Raw genomic sequence first — 16992 nt, forward strand, 5'->3', positions numbered from 1 at the left:
TCACGCAAGTCTTTCTTCAGGTAGCCAACTCATACGGTGAACGATTCGAGCTGTACAAGGGATATTACAGTGTTTCCCAACCAAATCCCAGAGGCGTAGTCCTCGTATTATTGCCAAGTTGGGAGCGAGTTTTATTATGCAAAAGCATTCCTGAATGTTCGGACTTTACGATGCAGCGAAGTTTCTGCAAAGCGTCTACGTAACACTGTGCGTTGATTGTGGTCCCACTCTCAATGAAATCTTGAAGCAGAGGACCCTTGCAGTCGATTTTCATCGATAATAAATCGGACGAAGGCTATGCTTCAGCGATTTGGTTGCGAAGCACTTCAACATCTTCCGCACATCTCGTATCGTTCAGCTTGCGTTTTTCAAATCGTTGACTCCCTGGAGGAATCTGTGCTTGGGCGGTGGTTTCTGTCGGACGAAGAAGTGCTAGAGCGGGTACCAGTGTGAATCCGTCAGCGGCCGACCGTTTCCTACGAAACAGGAACTGGTCATCTCGTTTCGTACAAGGATGGCGTGTGGTGATTACTTTTGAATGGAACCATGGTCTCGTTGTAGCGGGTGTTCGATATTTTATTTGACTGCCCCTCGTAAAATAAACTTTAAATAGGCACACTAGACCTATATTGAAACGTAGACGATGTCGTGAGCCAACTAAATAATGTTTTTGAACTGGTACATATCTGTGACGATGTGTACCTGTATTTCAATGCAACAGTTATTTACGGCTATGTGCAAATGCCCTGAAAGCCATCGTAGTATTCAGCTGACTTACACGTACCAGTCGATCTGGTGTGTAGTCTCGTAGTACCGATCTGTATCATACACTCCTGGAAATTGAAATAAGAACACCGTAATTCATTGTCCCAGGAATGGGAAACTTTATTGACATATTCCTGGGGTCAGATACATCACATGATCACACTAACAGAACCACAGGCACATAGACACAGGCAACAGAGCATGCACAATGTCGGCACTAGTACAGTGTATATCCACCTTTCGCAGCAATGCAGGCTGCTATTCTCCCATGGAGACGATCGTAGAGATGCTGGCTGTAGTCTTGTGGAATGACTTGCCATGCCATGCCATTTCCACCTGGCGCCTCAGTTGGACCAGCGTTCGTGCTGGACGTGCAGACCACGTGAGACGACGCTTCATCCAGTCCCAAACATGCTCAATGGGGGACAGATCCGGAGATCTTGCTGGAGAGGGTAGTTGACTTACACCTTCTAGAGAACGTTGGGTGGCAGGGGATACATGCGGACGTGCATTGTCCTGTTGGAACAGCAAGTTCCCTTGCCGGTCTAGGAATGGTAGAACGATGGGTTCGATGACGGTTTGGATATACCGTGCACTATTCAGTGTCCCCTCGACGATCACCAGAGGTGTACGGCCAGTGTAGGAGGTCGCTCCCCACACCATGATGGTAGGTGTTGGCCCTGTGTGCCTCGGTCGTATGCAGTCCTGATTGTGGCGCTCACCTGCACGGCGCCAAACACGCATACGACCATCATTGGCACCAAGGCAGAAGCGACTCTCATCGCTGAAGACGACACGTCTCCATTCGTCGCTCCATTCACGCCTGTCGCGACACCACTGGAGGCGGGCTGAACGATGTTGGGGCGTGAGCGGAAGACGGCCTAACGGTGTGCGGGACCATAGCCCAGCTTCATGGAGACGGTAGCGAATGGACCTCGCCGATACCCCAGGAGCAACAGTGTCCCTAATTTTCTGGGAAGTGGCGGTGCGGTCCCCTACGGCACTGCGTAGGATCCTACGGTCTTGGCGTGCATCCGTGCGTCGCTGCGGTCCGGTCCCAAGTCGACGGGCACGTGCGACAACATCAATGTACTGTGGAGACCTCACGCCCCACGTGTTGAGCAATTCGGCGGTACGTCCACCCGGCCTCCCGCATGCCTACTATACGCCCTCGCTCAAAGTCCGTCAACTGCACATACGGTTCACGTCCACGCTGTCGCGGCATGCTACCAGTGTTAAAGACTGCGATGGAGCTCCGTATGCCACGGCAAAGTGGCTGACACTGACGGCGGCGGTGCACAAATGCTGCGCAGCCAGCGCCATTCGACGGCCAACACCGCGGTTCCTGATGTGTCCGCTGTGCCGTGCGTGTGATCATTGCTTGTACAGCCCTCTAGCAGTGTCCGGAGCAAGTATGGTGGGTCTGACACACCGGTGTCAATGTGTTCTTTTTTCCATTTCCTGGAGTGTATTTAGATCAATTATGGGTCTGGGACATAAAACACATAACTACAAAAAAGACGATCTTTTTTTTCAGAGAGGTAGAGTTCTTTTGTGTTATTTGAAAAGTTTAACAGGGTTTAGCACCATCTGCATATATACTAACGTATTTCAGCTCTGATTCAGGGGAAGTTATGAATGAAAAGATAAGCCATACTGAACTAGAAATATAGGTATTCGTTCTGTAAAATAAATGTAAACAAATAAAGTAAGCCGGCCGTGGGGCCGAGCGGCTTTAGGCGCTTCAGTCTGGAACCGTGCGACCGCTACGGTTGCAGGTTAGAATCCTCCTTCGGGCATGGATGTGTGTGATGTCCTTAGTTTAGATAGGTTTAAGTAGTTCTACGTTCTAGGGGACTGATGACCTCAGATGTTAAGTCCTATAGTGCTAAGAGCCATAACTAAAGCAAAGGTAGTATATTCGGAAGATCATTATTTTCGCACCTTTTTAATTCAAATCTGTTGCCGGTTAACACCTAACACTGTATTACTCCACCTCGCGCATGTTTTCCCCTTGGCACGTTGTTCCCATCTTAATCCAATACAAAATATTTAAGAATATAGGCTGAAGCGCAGAGGTCAACATCCTCGCTGACTGTTAACTCAGTCGGAGCTATTCAGTGAGTGTCTCAGCCTGGGAATATAATACTTTAAGATACTTGCGGGCCCCCTTCCTCACCGAATACGGAGAATAGTCGTGTTTCTTCTGGGAGCGGCTAATGTTTGTCAGGCGTGATTAAAAAACTCAGTCGAAAGGTAATGTCTCCCACATAACCGCAACTTTTCGAATTATTAGTCCTCAAAATATGGTCTCAGAGAATAATCACTGCGTGGATGAAGAAGTAAGACAGGTCTCTAAAAATTTGTGCTTGTACGTTTAACAGGACCAGTAAAATAGAAGTTGCTGTGAGCCGAAACAGTGAACTAAACTTCACTTTTCTACTCCGAAACTAAACAGTGGTAAAGATATTTGTTTCTCCACATATAGCTGCTGTATGTACATCTCATTATACGAATATCTTGAGGGAAGTTCAATAACTTAAGCAGTACATTATTTTATCCCCCAATTTCGGTTGAAAATAATGCGAAGTTTGTTGTGGGAGTTGGTGGAATGTTCCACGTTCAGCCCCGGTTCTTTCTTGCAGTTCTTGAAAGTGGCGAGTCTGTATGGGAGCCTCAAAGTGGCGCCCGTGAGAGAGTTGCATTCCAAATAGAGAGGTGTCATTGACTTTGTTTTGGCGGAAAACCAGAGCGTTGGAGATATTCATAGGCTCTTCAATGTCTAGTGAGACCTGGGAGTCATCAAAAGCAAGAGTAGTCGTTGGGAGAGGCGTCTCGTCACTGTAACAAGATCGCACAGAACGATCTCATACGAGACGGTCGATCGCACACATATGTGAATTCTGCTATGCTGGAACGTGTGGACACTCTCATTCGAGGTGACTGACAGATTACAGGCAAACGATTCGCAGCAGAGCTAGACGTCTCTGTCGGTAGTGCTAACACACTCATCCAGCATTCGGTTCCTCATGGCCTAACAAAAGACCACAAAGAGCAACGAATGGCCATCTGTGCTGAGTTGCTTGCGCGTTACGAGACTGATCCTAACAAATTTTCGTTGATCATCGCCACAGACGATGAAACGTGGGTTTAACACTTCGAATCGGATGCCAACGGCAATGTATGGGGCGGTGCCACACCAGCTCTCTTCCGAATAAAATGTTCAAAACACTCCCTCATCCCGTAGAGTCATGGCAACGGTCTTCTAGGTCTACGAAGGTTTTATTCTGTTTTATGACCCCCATCAAGATGCAATGGTCAATGCAGAAATGTATTACGCTGCCCTCAGGAAACGTAAGAAAGGATTTCGGTGTGTTCGTTGCCAAACTAACTTCTCCATGAGAAAGCAAGCCTCACACAAGTCTGCGCACCTGGTATAACCACACAAAACTTCAATGGGTAGTTCCCCCTCGTCCACCCTACAGCCCGAATCTCGCGCTTTCTGGCTTACATTTGTTTGGCCCAGTGAAGGACACACTCCTCGGTAAGCAGTACGTGGATGATTTGGAAGTTACTGATGCAGCAATACGTTGGTTCCGACGTCGAGCAGTATACATTTCCTCCCAGGAAGGTGGCGTAATCTGTAGCATTAATCTGAATGTTGAAAATAGAGTTTTGTAGCCAGAAGTTTGGGAAATAATATGGTGTATTGACATCCAGAATAAAACCAACCTACTTTCGGAAAAAAAATGTGTTGCATTACTTATTGAAATCGCCTCTTGTAAAAAGCATGAAATTCAGGATACAATAGGTTTAGAAAATAAAATGTTTCTCCGTTATGCGTCTCACTTACCCCAAACGTGATAACAGAGAAGGGGACTACTTTCCTCGTTGAAGAAGTATCGTGTGCCAGTGTAGGATGCGGGGCGTCGAGAGCTATTTTCGGCTGCCCAGCTCTACATACAAAGTTCTAATCTTACCTTTCGGATGTTCGAGTTCTTTAGTGTTTCTTTTAAGTCTACGGTAATGTGCTGATACTGTACAGCTTTTGTACTCTCTCTCTCCCTCGTCCCGCCCTCACCCCCCCCCCCCCTCTCCGTCTGTCTCTCTCTCTCTTTGTGTGTGTGTGTGTGTGTGTGTGAGTGTGTGTGTGTGTGTGACACAGAATGACCGTTCCTCTTAACTCAGCAGCAACGTTGCACCCGACCTTGCTATCTCCAGTCGACGAACAGATCATCGTCAGCACCATCCACAGGCCCTCACGTCACGACAGCCTGAGGAAATGTTTGCATTTTAATCAGGGACGCTGACCTCAATTCTGTTGAACAGGAACGGAATACCATTTCTCTCCTCCTCTCGACCATAAGGAACACCGGGGTCCAGTACCGCCGCACGTGCATGAGTTACATACGACGGCTGTGGAGTCTGATATTTGATACACTGACAGTCTGTCATCACACGTAGTACACCGTCCAAGGTGGCACATTATCCACATTTAGGTACCCGGTGATTATCCAATGACATTAGGTAAATGACAGGATGGATTCTTTGAAATACACTACTGGCCATCAAAATTGCTGCTCCACGAAGATGAATTATTACAGAAGCGAAATTTAACCGACAGGAAGAAGATGCTGTGGTATGCAAATGATTAGCTTTTCAGAGAATTCACATATGGCTGGCGCTGGTGGTGACACCTACAAGGTGCTGACATGATTAAGGTTTCCAACCGATATCTCATACACAAACAGCAGTTGACCGGCGTTGCCTGGTGGAAGGTTGTTGTGATGCCTCGTGTAAGGAGGAGAAATGCGTACCATTACGTTTCCGAATTTGATAAAGGTCGGATTGCACTCTATCGCGATTGCGGTTTATCGTATCGCGACATTGCTGCTTGCGTTGGTCGAGATCCAATGGCTGTTAGCAGAATATGGAATCGGTGGGTTCAGGAGGGTAATACGGAACCCCGTGCTGGATCCCAACGGCCTCTTATCACTAGGAGCCGAGATGACAGGCATCTTATGCGCATCCCTGTAACGGATCGTGCAGCCACATCTCGATCCCTGAGTCAGCAGATGGGGACGTTTGCAAGAAAGAACCATATAGACGAACACTTCGACGACGTTTGCAGCAGCATCGACTATCAGTTCGGAGACCATGGCTGCGATTACCCTTGACGCTGCATCACACACAGGAGTGCCTGTGACGATATACTCAACGAGGAATCTGGGTGCACGAATGGCAAAACGTCCTTTTTTCGGATGAGTCCAGGTTCTGTTTACAGCATCATGATGGTCGCATCCGTGTTTGGCGACATCGCGGTGAACGCACACTGGAAGCGTGTATTCGTCATCGCCATACTGGCGTATCACCCGGCGTGATGGTATGGGGTGCCATTGGTTACACGTCTCGGTCACGTCTTGTTCGAATTGATGGCACTTTGAACAGTGGCTCTACCCTTCATTCGATCTCTGCGAAACCCTACATTTCGGCAGGATAATGCACGACCGCATGTTGCAGGTCCTGTTCGGGCCTTTCTGGATATAGGAAATGTTCGACTGCTGCCCTGACGAGCACATTCTGCAGATCTCTCACCAATTGCAAACGTCTGGCCAATGGTGACCTAGCAACTAGCTCGTCACAATACGTCAGCCACTACTCTTGATGAGTTGTGGTATCGTGTTGAAGCTGCATGGGCAGCTGTACCTGCACACGCCTTCCAAGTTCTGTTTGACTCAATGCCCAGGCGTATCAAGGCCGTTATTACGGCCAGAGGTGGTTGTTCTGGGTGCTGATGTCTCCGGATCTATGCACCCAAATTGCGTGAAAATGTAATCACATGTCATATTTGTCCAATAAATACTCATTTATCCGGCCGGAGTGGCCGTGCGGTTCTAGGCTCTACAGTCTGGAACCGCGAGACCGCTACGGTAGCAGGTTCGAATCCTGCCTCGGGCATGGATGTGTGTGATGTCCTTAGGTTAGTTAGGTTTAAGAAGTTTTAAGTTCTAGGGGACTGATGACTTCAGATGTTAAGTCCCATAGTGCTCAGAGCCATTTTTGTATACCTGTTTATCATCTGCATTTTTTCTTGGTGCAGCAATTTTAATGGCCGGTAGTGTATCATGTCAGACTCCATTCCTTATACTATCTGGTCGTACAGTCTGTTGAATATAGATGTGGAAATGGATTAATAATTAATTTAATAACTGGAAAAATTGTTTGAAAGGAATAGTTGAGAAAATTTCGAAGGTAATTTATGAATCTGTGAACAATCTTGGGTGAATTGTAACTAATACCATTATCAACAGACCTTGAATATCATTACATCTAAGGCCAATAAATAAAATTTGCATTACGTACTGCTGCTTCCAGTAGTGTGTGGTACCAAATAATCAGGGACCGATGGCCTTTGAAGTCTGGTCCCCTCCACACCCTCCTCCCCCCCCCCCCCCCACATACAAACCAATCAACCTAATAATCACCGCAACCGTTGAAATGGTCGATCTGTCTGTAAGTTCTTAAACACACGAAGCACAGTATTTTTAGTATACCTAAACCAAGTTCAGTACTTGCCTATTAAGTCTGAGTCATTACCTTCACATTAATTCCATTGTGTTTAGTCTTGAGCGTGACAATGTCCATGCCGGAACGCTCCTCCAGATACGGCGTTTGTTATTCTTGTCTGCACCGAACATCTTAATGCAGGATCTCGGTGGCGAGTGAAACGATGGACACATAGGAGTTGAACTTATAACCGTGCGAATAAATATTCCTTTTCTAATAACTTTTTGTAATACTTTTTACCAACGTTTAAAATTCAAATTTTTAACATTGCTGGTACGACAGGTCCAAGCATACGTCCGTAAGCTACCACTCCACGAAACAGAAGGGTAAAGATAAATGAATTAACAAATGAAAGAGCACATTTCTTACTTTGTTTCATACAGATTTTTAACTATGTATCGAAATATTATCCTTTCCACAAACAACTCATTAATTTACTTTTGGCGGTGTCTTCGGTTTATAGCTCGTTCAGTTTACATATAGCATAAATATAATAAAAGAAGGAAAAATAATATAATTCAATGCACTGCGTTATTACACTTCCAGTTGGTGGACGCCATGGTTAGGTCCGCAGCAGTATTACTCATTATACAGTGAAATCCACTGAACAGCTATAATCTGTTTTTTTTTTTTTTAATTTACTTTCAGATAAGTTATGAAGCGTCATACGGCATTGAGGATGGAGGTAAACTTTACGAAACGGTCAGTGGATAAAGTTCAAGGTAAAACTGCAGCTGTTCGTTGAATTATTTTCCTCTGCAGAATTTTACATTCTGTTCTTACTGACAACCGCACATTAACCGCTAACGTTTCTCCGTTCAGCTTTCCCTCCATTTCTCCTCCAAGATGTCATTAGCCCCAGAGAATCGGTCACTCGCCGCCACTATGAAGTATGCATAGATTCATTCCGACTGGTAGATCTATGTACCGGCCTTCAGTTCATAATTAGGTACAAATAGCTGGAGAAAAATGTTCAGGAGTTAATAAAACAGCACGTCGGTTCGCAAATGCAGTGTTTCTTTGGAGACTGAGAACAATCACTTGCTGGGAAGGTATGGCGTTAGAAACTGACTGTTTCCTTTGATTAAGTATTAGTCGCTGTAGACCATTCACACAGACAACCAAAACCATTCATTATGATAAGCGGACGGGGATACAAACTAAAGAAACTTTATAGCTAGATATTGGTTTGACAGTGTTGTTCTGAACACCCTGAAGGCTAATTATACTTTCGGTCGTGCCTGAGTACTCAAATCTGTGACAATATTAACGACGAAAATCAAATCTCGATGTTTGAGAAATGTTTCGGCAAGCAGTTTATACACTCCTGGAAATTGAAATAAGAACACCGTGAATTCATTGTCCCAGGAAGGGGAAACTTTATTGACACATTCCTGGGGTCAGATACATCACATGATCACACTGACAGAACCACAGGCACATAGACACAGGCAACAGAGCATGCACAATGTCGGCACTAGTACAGTGTATATCCAACTTTCGCAGCAATGCAGGCTGCTATTCTCCCATGCATACGATCGTAGAGATGCTGGATGTAGTCCTGTGGAACGGCTTGCCATGCCATTTCCACCTGGCCCCTCAGTTGGACCAGCGTTCGTGCTGGACGTGCAGACCGCGTGAGACGACGCTTCATCCAGTCCCAAACATGCTCAATGGGGGACAGATCCGGAGATCTTGCTGGCCAGGGTAGTTGACTTACACCTTCTAGAGCACGTTGGGTGGCACAGGATACATGCGGACGTGCATTGTCCTGTTGGTACAGCAAGTTCCCTTGCCGGTCTAGGAATGGTAGAACGATGGGTTCGATGACGGTTTGGATGTACCGTGCACTATTCAGTGTCCCCTCGACGATCACCAGAGGTGTACGGCCTGTGTAGGAGATCGCTCCCCACACCTTGATGCCGGGTGTTGGCACTGTGTGCCTCTGTCGTATGCAGTCCTGATTGTGGCGCTCACCTGCACGGCGCCAAACACGCATACGACCATCATTGGCACCAAGGCAGAAGCGACTCTCATCGCTGAAGACGACACGTCTCCATTCGTCCCTCCATTCACGCCTGTCGCGACACCACTGGAGGCGGGCTGCACGATGTTGGGGCGTGAGCGGAAGACGGCCTAACGGTGTGCGGGACCGTAGCCCAGCTTCATGGAGACGGTTGCGAATGGTCCTCGCCGATACCCCAGGAGCAACAGTGTCCCTAATTTGCTGGTAAGTGGCGGTGCGGTCCCCTACGGCACTGCGTAGAATCCTACTGTCTTGGCGTGCATCCGTGCATCGCTGCGGTCCGGTCCGAGGTCGACGGGCACGTGCACCTTCCGCCGACCACTGGCGACAACATCGATGTACTGTGGAGACCTCACGCCCCACGTGTTGAGCAATTCGGCGGTACGTCCACCCGGCCTCCCGCATGCCCACTATACGCCCTCGCTCAAAGTCCGTCAACTGCACATACGGTTCACGTCCACGCTGTCGCGGCATGCTACCAGTGTTAAAGACTGCAATGGAGCTCCGTATGCCACGGCAAACTGGCTGACACTGACGGCGGCGGTGCATAAATGCTGCGCAGCTAGAGCCATTCGACGGCCAACACCGCGGTTCCTGGTGTGTCCGCTGTGCCGTGCGTGTGATCATTGCTTGTACAGCCCTTTCGCAGTGTCCGGAGCAAGTATGGTGAGTCTGACACACCGGTGTCAATGTGTTCTTTTTTCCATTTCCAGGAGTGTAATTCAAATTGTAAAGTAACCTAAAAAATTTAATTGAATACTTTTTGTGAAAATGTTTTCAATCATGTAGAAGTTACTAAACAAAAAGTTCTTTAACTGCCAGCCGCGGTGGTCGTGCGGTTCTAGGCGCTGCAGTCCGGAACCGCGTGACCGCTATGGTCGAATGTTCGAATCCTGCCTCGGTCATAGATGTATGTGGTGTCCTTAGGTTAATTAGGTTTAAGTAGTTATGAGTTCTAGGGGACTGATGACCTAAGATGTTAAGTCCCATAGTGCTCAGAGCCATTTTTGTTCTTTAAGTCGAAGGCGAAGTCGGAACAAAAGTTGAAGCGTAATGTCTTCTTCCGATAGTTGGCGCCATGGTGGTCTAGAAGGGAAAACGGCACTTAAGCGGCCGAAGTAAACACAAACACACCGTGCGCGCCTCGCCCGCAGCGCTATGGCGCGTGACCGCTTCGCAGCACTGCCGGCGGCAGACTGACTTTTTTTTTTGTTCTTTAACTCTAACTTAAACTCTGCTACATTATCTACATAGCATTTTATGCGGTCTGGACTCCTGCTTATGTAAGCTGTCACTCGCTTTAATCACAAATATATGTCTGAGTGAAGCTACTCATGTAGCTTTACAGTGATATAAAAACAGTGAATAGTGAAAGGAGGGCGAATGGGAACAGTGGCGTACTTAAGTTTACAAAACAATGACAAATTTTGAAACTTCCTGGCAGAGTAAAACTGAGTGCCGGACCGAGACTCGAAGTCGGGACCTTTGCCTTTCGCGGGCAAGTGCTCTACCAACTGAGCTACCCAAGCACGACTGACGCTCCGTCCTCACAGCTGTACTTCTGCCAGGATCTCGCCTCCTGTGAGGTCGGGGCGTGAGTCGTGCTTGGGTAGCTTCATTGGTAGAGCACTTGCCCGCGAAAGGCAAAGGCCCCGAGCTCGAGTCTCGGTCGGGCACACAGTTTTAATCTGCCAGGAAGTTTCATATCAGCGCACACTCCGCTGCAGAGTTAAAGTCTCATTCTGAATGGGAAATTTTATAAAAAAATTTACTTACTACAGCTAGCTGAGAAACCTTATCTACAAATGACAAACACACATCAGACACGGGATGGTGCTTGATTGGGGGTGGGAACTATACAAGTTCTTCCCTGAATTAAACCCTTTTACACGCTATCTGACTTTTTCTACATGAATCGACTGTGAGGTGCAATTCTATTCAAATGGAATCAACTATGGCCAAGTACACCACAAGGTATGATTCATTACAGAACATTTAACAACGCTAGACTGGTGCAGCAGTGCTTTAATCTTTCACCTTGACTCAGGTTGCAGCAGAAAACGGAAAGCTGTGGGAAAGAAGTGGTCACTGCGGCAGCTGTAATGTTCTGAGCGTCCACGAAAATACACAGACAACGTGGTATGGGGATCGTTCTGATTATCAGAAATTGGGGAAACTTCCCTGCCAGGGCCCTGAAAGCCAGACAGGTTTCAATGTGAGATGCACCTGTTCGCTGGTGTGACCTAAGCAATTTGGCCCACAGGCACGACAGTGCGTGCTGGATTGTCAAACTTCAGGCGACCGACTCAGGACGAACAACTTCAACCTCATAGCACACGATAAGTCAGATGTCGCTACAGCTGGAAAAGTGCCACAGGCTCTAAGTCCATAACAAGATACAGACCACAAGTCTCACCCAACAGGGAAAGACCTGTGGTTCTCCACCAGGGAAGGACCAGAAGACGAAGACCTCGAAAAACTACACCACTTTCCATCAAGCCTCCGTATGGGACTGAATTAGCAAAACGAAACCGCCCCCACGTTCCACAAACCAATGGATCTCTCCTCTACTCATTGAATCTACGCTCGTGACTGTTCTGTTGGCCTGGTAGCCAATCCAGCACAGCTTTGGGTTTTCCCAATTTCAAAAATACTTTTCATTATTCTGCAAACGTTCCTTGTTTGTTTAATAATAGGAACAAAAATAAAAAGTTATTGATTATCGTAAATCCCATTTTAACACTTCTTGGGCTGAGGGAGCAAGCCTCTATATCCTGAGGGGAGCCAGTCAGCAACTCCAAATCTCTCTCGTCAGAAAGAAGAAGATGTTAGACTAGAGAGATGTCGTTCACACGGTAAGCATGACCATGCTTTGGCAAAAACCGTCTACCTAGGTGTGACCACAGACCCTCAATTATGGAGTGATTTCATCTTTCCAGGCCGATCATTTCCAATTCCTGAAAAAAGGCTGTGTAGCTTACCAGACAATGGGTCGGTGAAATATATGTTTCTTACAACAGTTAAAAAACCAGGCTACTTCCTGGAGGCAGGGGGGCTACAGTCCTACATCCGCTAGACACTTACGCCAGCTACTCTGTCCGTATCGTCCCAGCTTCTAACAGGAGGACGCACTATTATCTCCAAAGCTCAGTTATACTGCAGTGTCTCTTAAATGGCTTCATCCTACCACTTCCAGCCATCTGATCACCTTTGTGTGATGGTCTGGCGCCTGGCGTAAGTAAAATGTTTTGCAGATCTGTGCCCTTCCATCCATTCATCCCTAAGCAGAAGGGGCTGGCGGCCTTGGTCAGAAGAACTGATGCATTTAAGAACCACTGAACATTGTTTCCCAGAATCACTCACACGGCCAGGCTACTGTGCTCCTATTTTATGGCCCCCAGTTCCGCCCGTTCTCTGTTCTCGGTCGTCTGTGCTATGGGCTTCCAGGTACAAGTTCTCTACAGGTTACACACGCAGCTAAAAGAATATTCTGCCCACAATTTCCTCATGTAGAAAACGTCGTTAAGCACACATGTGAGAGCATGTCCTAAATATGAATGTTAATCACACCGACAATGTTGTTAAAGTGAGGTAGAGGCATGCCACCTCTCATTGAATACGATGTGTATTCCCGCATCTCATTTCAATCTTTACCAATGTTAAACACTTGCAGCCTTTGTAGATATCGTTTATAGACCTAGTGCTAAATCTATGTGTTTTACTTTTCTTCTTTTGGTGAATTGAGCTATATTAGTTATGGTTTAGTTCATTAATGAATTACATGTACTGCGAAGTGGTGTCAAAATATCCAGTTTTCTGAAGAGGCATCTGCAAGACTTTCTGTACTGAACACCAAGTGTAATTCTTATAACGCTCTTCTCTATTCTGAAAATAATATCTCTGTCACTTAAGCTTACACGGAAAATGATTCTATAACTACTTGGCGAGTGGAAGTCTTCAGAATAAACCAGTTTTTTTCTTTTCGAAATCGGCTATAGCAGCAGTCATGCGTACTTCTAACACAGGTGCGTCAAGGTGCTTCATTAACTGTTGGCAGTGGGTGTTCCAATCGAGGTTGTGATTTGTATGTAGTCTCAAAAACTTAACACTTTTTACTTTTTGTGCCTGTTTATTTTTGTAACTTATTTTTGCAGCTTGTTTAGTTCTGTGGAACGTAATGAAATGTACGCATTGAGTCTTGTCAAAATTCAACGACAATGTCTTTGCTATCTGTTGAAATTTCGAATATTTCAATAGCTGCTTTTTCAGTAAGGGAACTGGTACTATTTTAAACTCCCAAAAAGTACAAAAAGTACAAAATTTAAGTCATACGAAGCCGAAGTGGAAGATCATTTAGGTATATCAAAAACACTAGTGGACCAAAAGTTGATCCTTGGGGTACATCGTGTCTGAAAGCTTTAATTTCTGGGTGCCTGTAGTTACGTGGTTGGCACTGAACTGCTATACGTTGTTTTCTGTTCTACAGACAGGATAGAAACCATGGACCTTCTGTGCCTACTATTCTGTTGTAATTTAACTTTTGTATTTGGATATCATGTTACATACAACCAAAAGCCTTCCCTAACACAAATACATTCCTGTTATTAATTTTTGATTCCTTCATTCCAGTATATCATCTTTGAAAATAAATATAGTCTGTTCTGTGGACAGTCTTTTTTGATATTCAAACTGTTTGCTGCTGAGCATGTCTTCCTTCTGTACTCAGTGTGACTAAAGTTTATTGTACATTATGTTTTCAAAATGCTTGGAAAATACTGTTAGCAGTGAGACGACTCGTTCATTATTTACTAATAATTTGCCTCCGTTTTTGTGAAGTGGCTGGGCAGGAATATCGTAACAAAGTAACTAAATCCTGACGAACCTTTCGTTGAGTTCTCTCCAGTTATTACTGTCAGTACTTCCTAAGTGCTAAACTAGGCCACTATAGTCCTATCGATGTACTAACAGCACTGGGCTACAAGTTGAAACGTGGATTCGCTCCGTTCCGGCTTGCGTACACACTCGGAGCACAGGCCGAGTCACGTTCTCTGCGGAGCAAATAATGTGGCAAATAGCATAATAATGGGGTTTTGGTAGGGGATAACTTGAATTATAAACGCCATAATTGGCTTCGTTTAATTACGTAGTTGGAGCGGCTACTATTTGAATAACAACAAAACGGAACGTGCCACAGCATAAGGGCGCGCCCGAGTAACGATTACAGCAGCGTTAATTGTACATTTACAGCTCCCTATCGAATCGCACGACATCCATAAACTACTATTGCCATGAATGCTGAGTTTGCACGAGGAAACATTAACACGCAAATGAACAAGCCATAGGCACTGTGTTTGAGTACCTTTCGATCGAAAGAAGGGCATCTGTTACTACAGCAATTCGCACGCGACAGACACTGTACGGCGAAACGCCGACCAATTATTTGAATTACTTTGAGAAAATGGAGCACTTGTACAACGAAGGTTTTGACGACTGGTGTTTACTTTACTTAAGACTTACAAGGTGGGAGGTCGTGGTCGACATACAAAATTATTCCTTGAAGTTCCGTCTCCTGCAGTCGGAGAAGAATCTCCAGTAAACCCCGATTCTTTAAAGAGTCAGACTCTCATGTGTAAAACGGTTTCACATGTCTGATTACTTTACAAACGAGTTAACTTTCTAACTTTTTGGCGATAAGCAAGTATGGTAGAAAGAGTTTAGAAAATAGGTGAAATTATATTTAAAATTTATTGGAAGTCGATAAGTACTCTTGTTATAAAACATTGCGTGGATAGCTTGCGCTAAATCTAATTTCTCACATATATCAATGTTTGTGACGTTATATCTACTGAAATATGTTTCGCATAATGATATAATTAAGCAGATATATTCATTGGTATATGAGGATTCTGTGTGAATACTATGCTGCGAACAGAGTTGGTACTAAAGAAGTAATAAATTAAAATGTCGTGCCTGATGTTGAAGCTTTACTGAGGGAACAGTGAAGATATAGTAAGCGATTTCCGTTTTTCCTTTCGTCATTTTGTAGATGGTGTCAACGAGAAAGAATTTCAGAAAGGTTCGAAATTATTTATTATATTTGTTAAAAATTACTAAGTGCTTTCATTCTTAAATACGGGATGAATAAAATCTCGATAACTGGCGTACTGTGACTTATGTTACCTCAAGACTTATACACAATTTCCACTGTGTCTTATTGCATTAAACCTTTAATATAATATTACACACTACAGGCCATTAAAATTGCTAAACCATGAAGATGAGGTGCTACAGAGGCGAAATTTTACAGACAGGAAGAAGATGTTGTGAAGATGCCTGCTGAAACGTTGTTGTGATGCCTCGTGTAAGGAGGAGAAATGCGTACCATCACGTTTCCGACTTTGATAAAGGTCGGATTGTAGCCTATCGCGATTGTGGTTTATCGTGTCGCGACATTGCTGCTCGCGTTGGTCGAGATGCAATGACTATTAGCAGAATATGGAATCGGTGGGTTCAGGAGCGTAATACGAAACGCCGTGCTGGATCCCAGTGGCCTCGTATCACTAACAGTCAAGATAACAGGCATCTAATCCTCATGGATGTAACGGATCGTGCAGCCACGTCTCGATCCCGAATCAACAGATGGGGACGTTTGCAAGGAAACAACCATCTGCACAAACAGTTCGACGACGTTTGCAGCAGCATCGACTGTCAGCTCGGAGACCATGGCTGCGGTTACCCTTGACGCTGCACCACAGACAGGAGCGCCTGCGATGGTGTACTCAGCGACGAACGTGCTTCCACGAATGGCGAAACGTAATTTTTTCGGGTGAATCCAGGTTCTGTCAACAGCATCAAGATGGTCGCATCCGTGTTTGGCGACATTGCGGTGAACGCACTTTGGAAGCAAGTATTCGTAATCGCCATACTGGCATATCACCCAGATTGATGGTATGGGGTGCCATTGGTTACACGTCTCGATCACCTCTTGTTCGCATTGACGGCACTTTGAACAGTGCACGTTACATTTCAGATGTATTACGACTTGTGGCTCTACCCTTCATTCGACCCCTGCGAAACCCTACATTTCGGCAGGATAATGCACGACCGCATGTTGCAGGTCCTGTACTGGCCTCTCTGGATACAGAAATTGTTCGACTGTTGCCCTGGCCAGCACATTCTCCAAATCTCTCACCAATTGAAAACGCCTGGTCATTGGTGGCCGAGCAACTGGCTCGTCACGATACGCCAGTCAATACTCACGATGAACTGTGGTATCGTGTTGAAACTTCAAGGGCAGCTGCACCTGTACACGCCATCCAGCTCTGTTTGGCTCAATGCCCAGGTATATCAACGCCGTTATTACGGCCAGAGGTGGTTGTTCCGGGTACTGATTTCTCAGTATCTCTGCACCCAAACTGCGTGAAAATGTAACCACATGTCAGTTCTAGTATAATATATTTGTGCAACGAATACCCGTTTATCATCTGAATTTCTTCTTGGTGTAGCGGTTTTAATGGCCAGTAGTGTACCTCTTAATGAGTAGATTACGATAGCATTTTAACGTTTTCAATTCGGACATCAATTCTATGAACTGTAACATGGATGTTCAAGCACACTTTCATGTTTCTTCCGCG

Source organism: Schistocerca gregaria, chromosome 5 (assembly GCF_023897955.1).
Source record: "Schistocerca gregaria isolate iqSchGreg1 chromosome 5, iqSchGreg1.2, whole genome shotgun sequence".
In the NCBI taxonomy this organism is placed as follows: domain Eukaryota; kingdom Metazoa; phylum Arthropoda; class Insecta; order Orthoptera; family Acrididae; genus Schistocerca; species Schistocerca gregaria.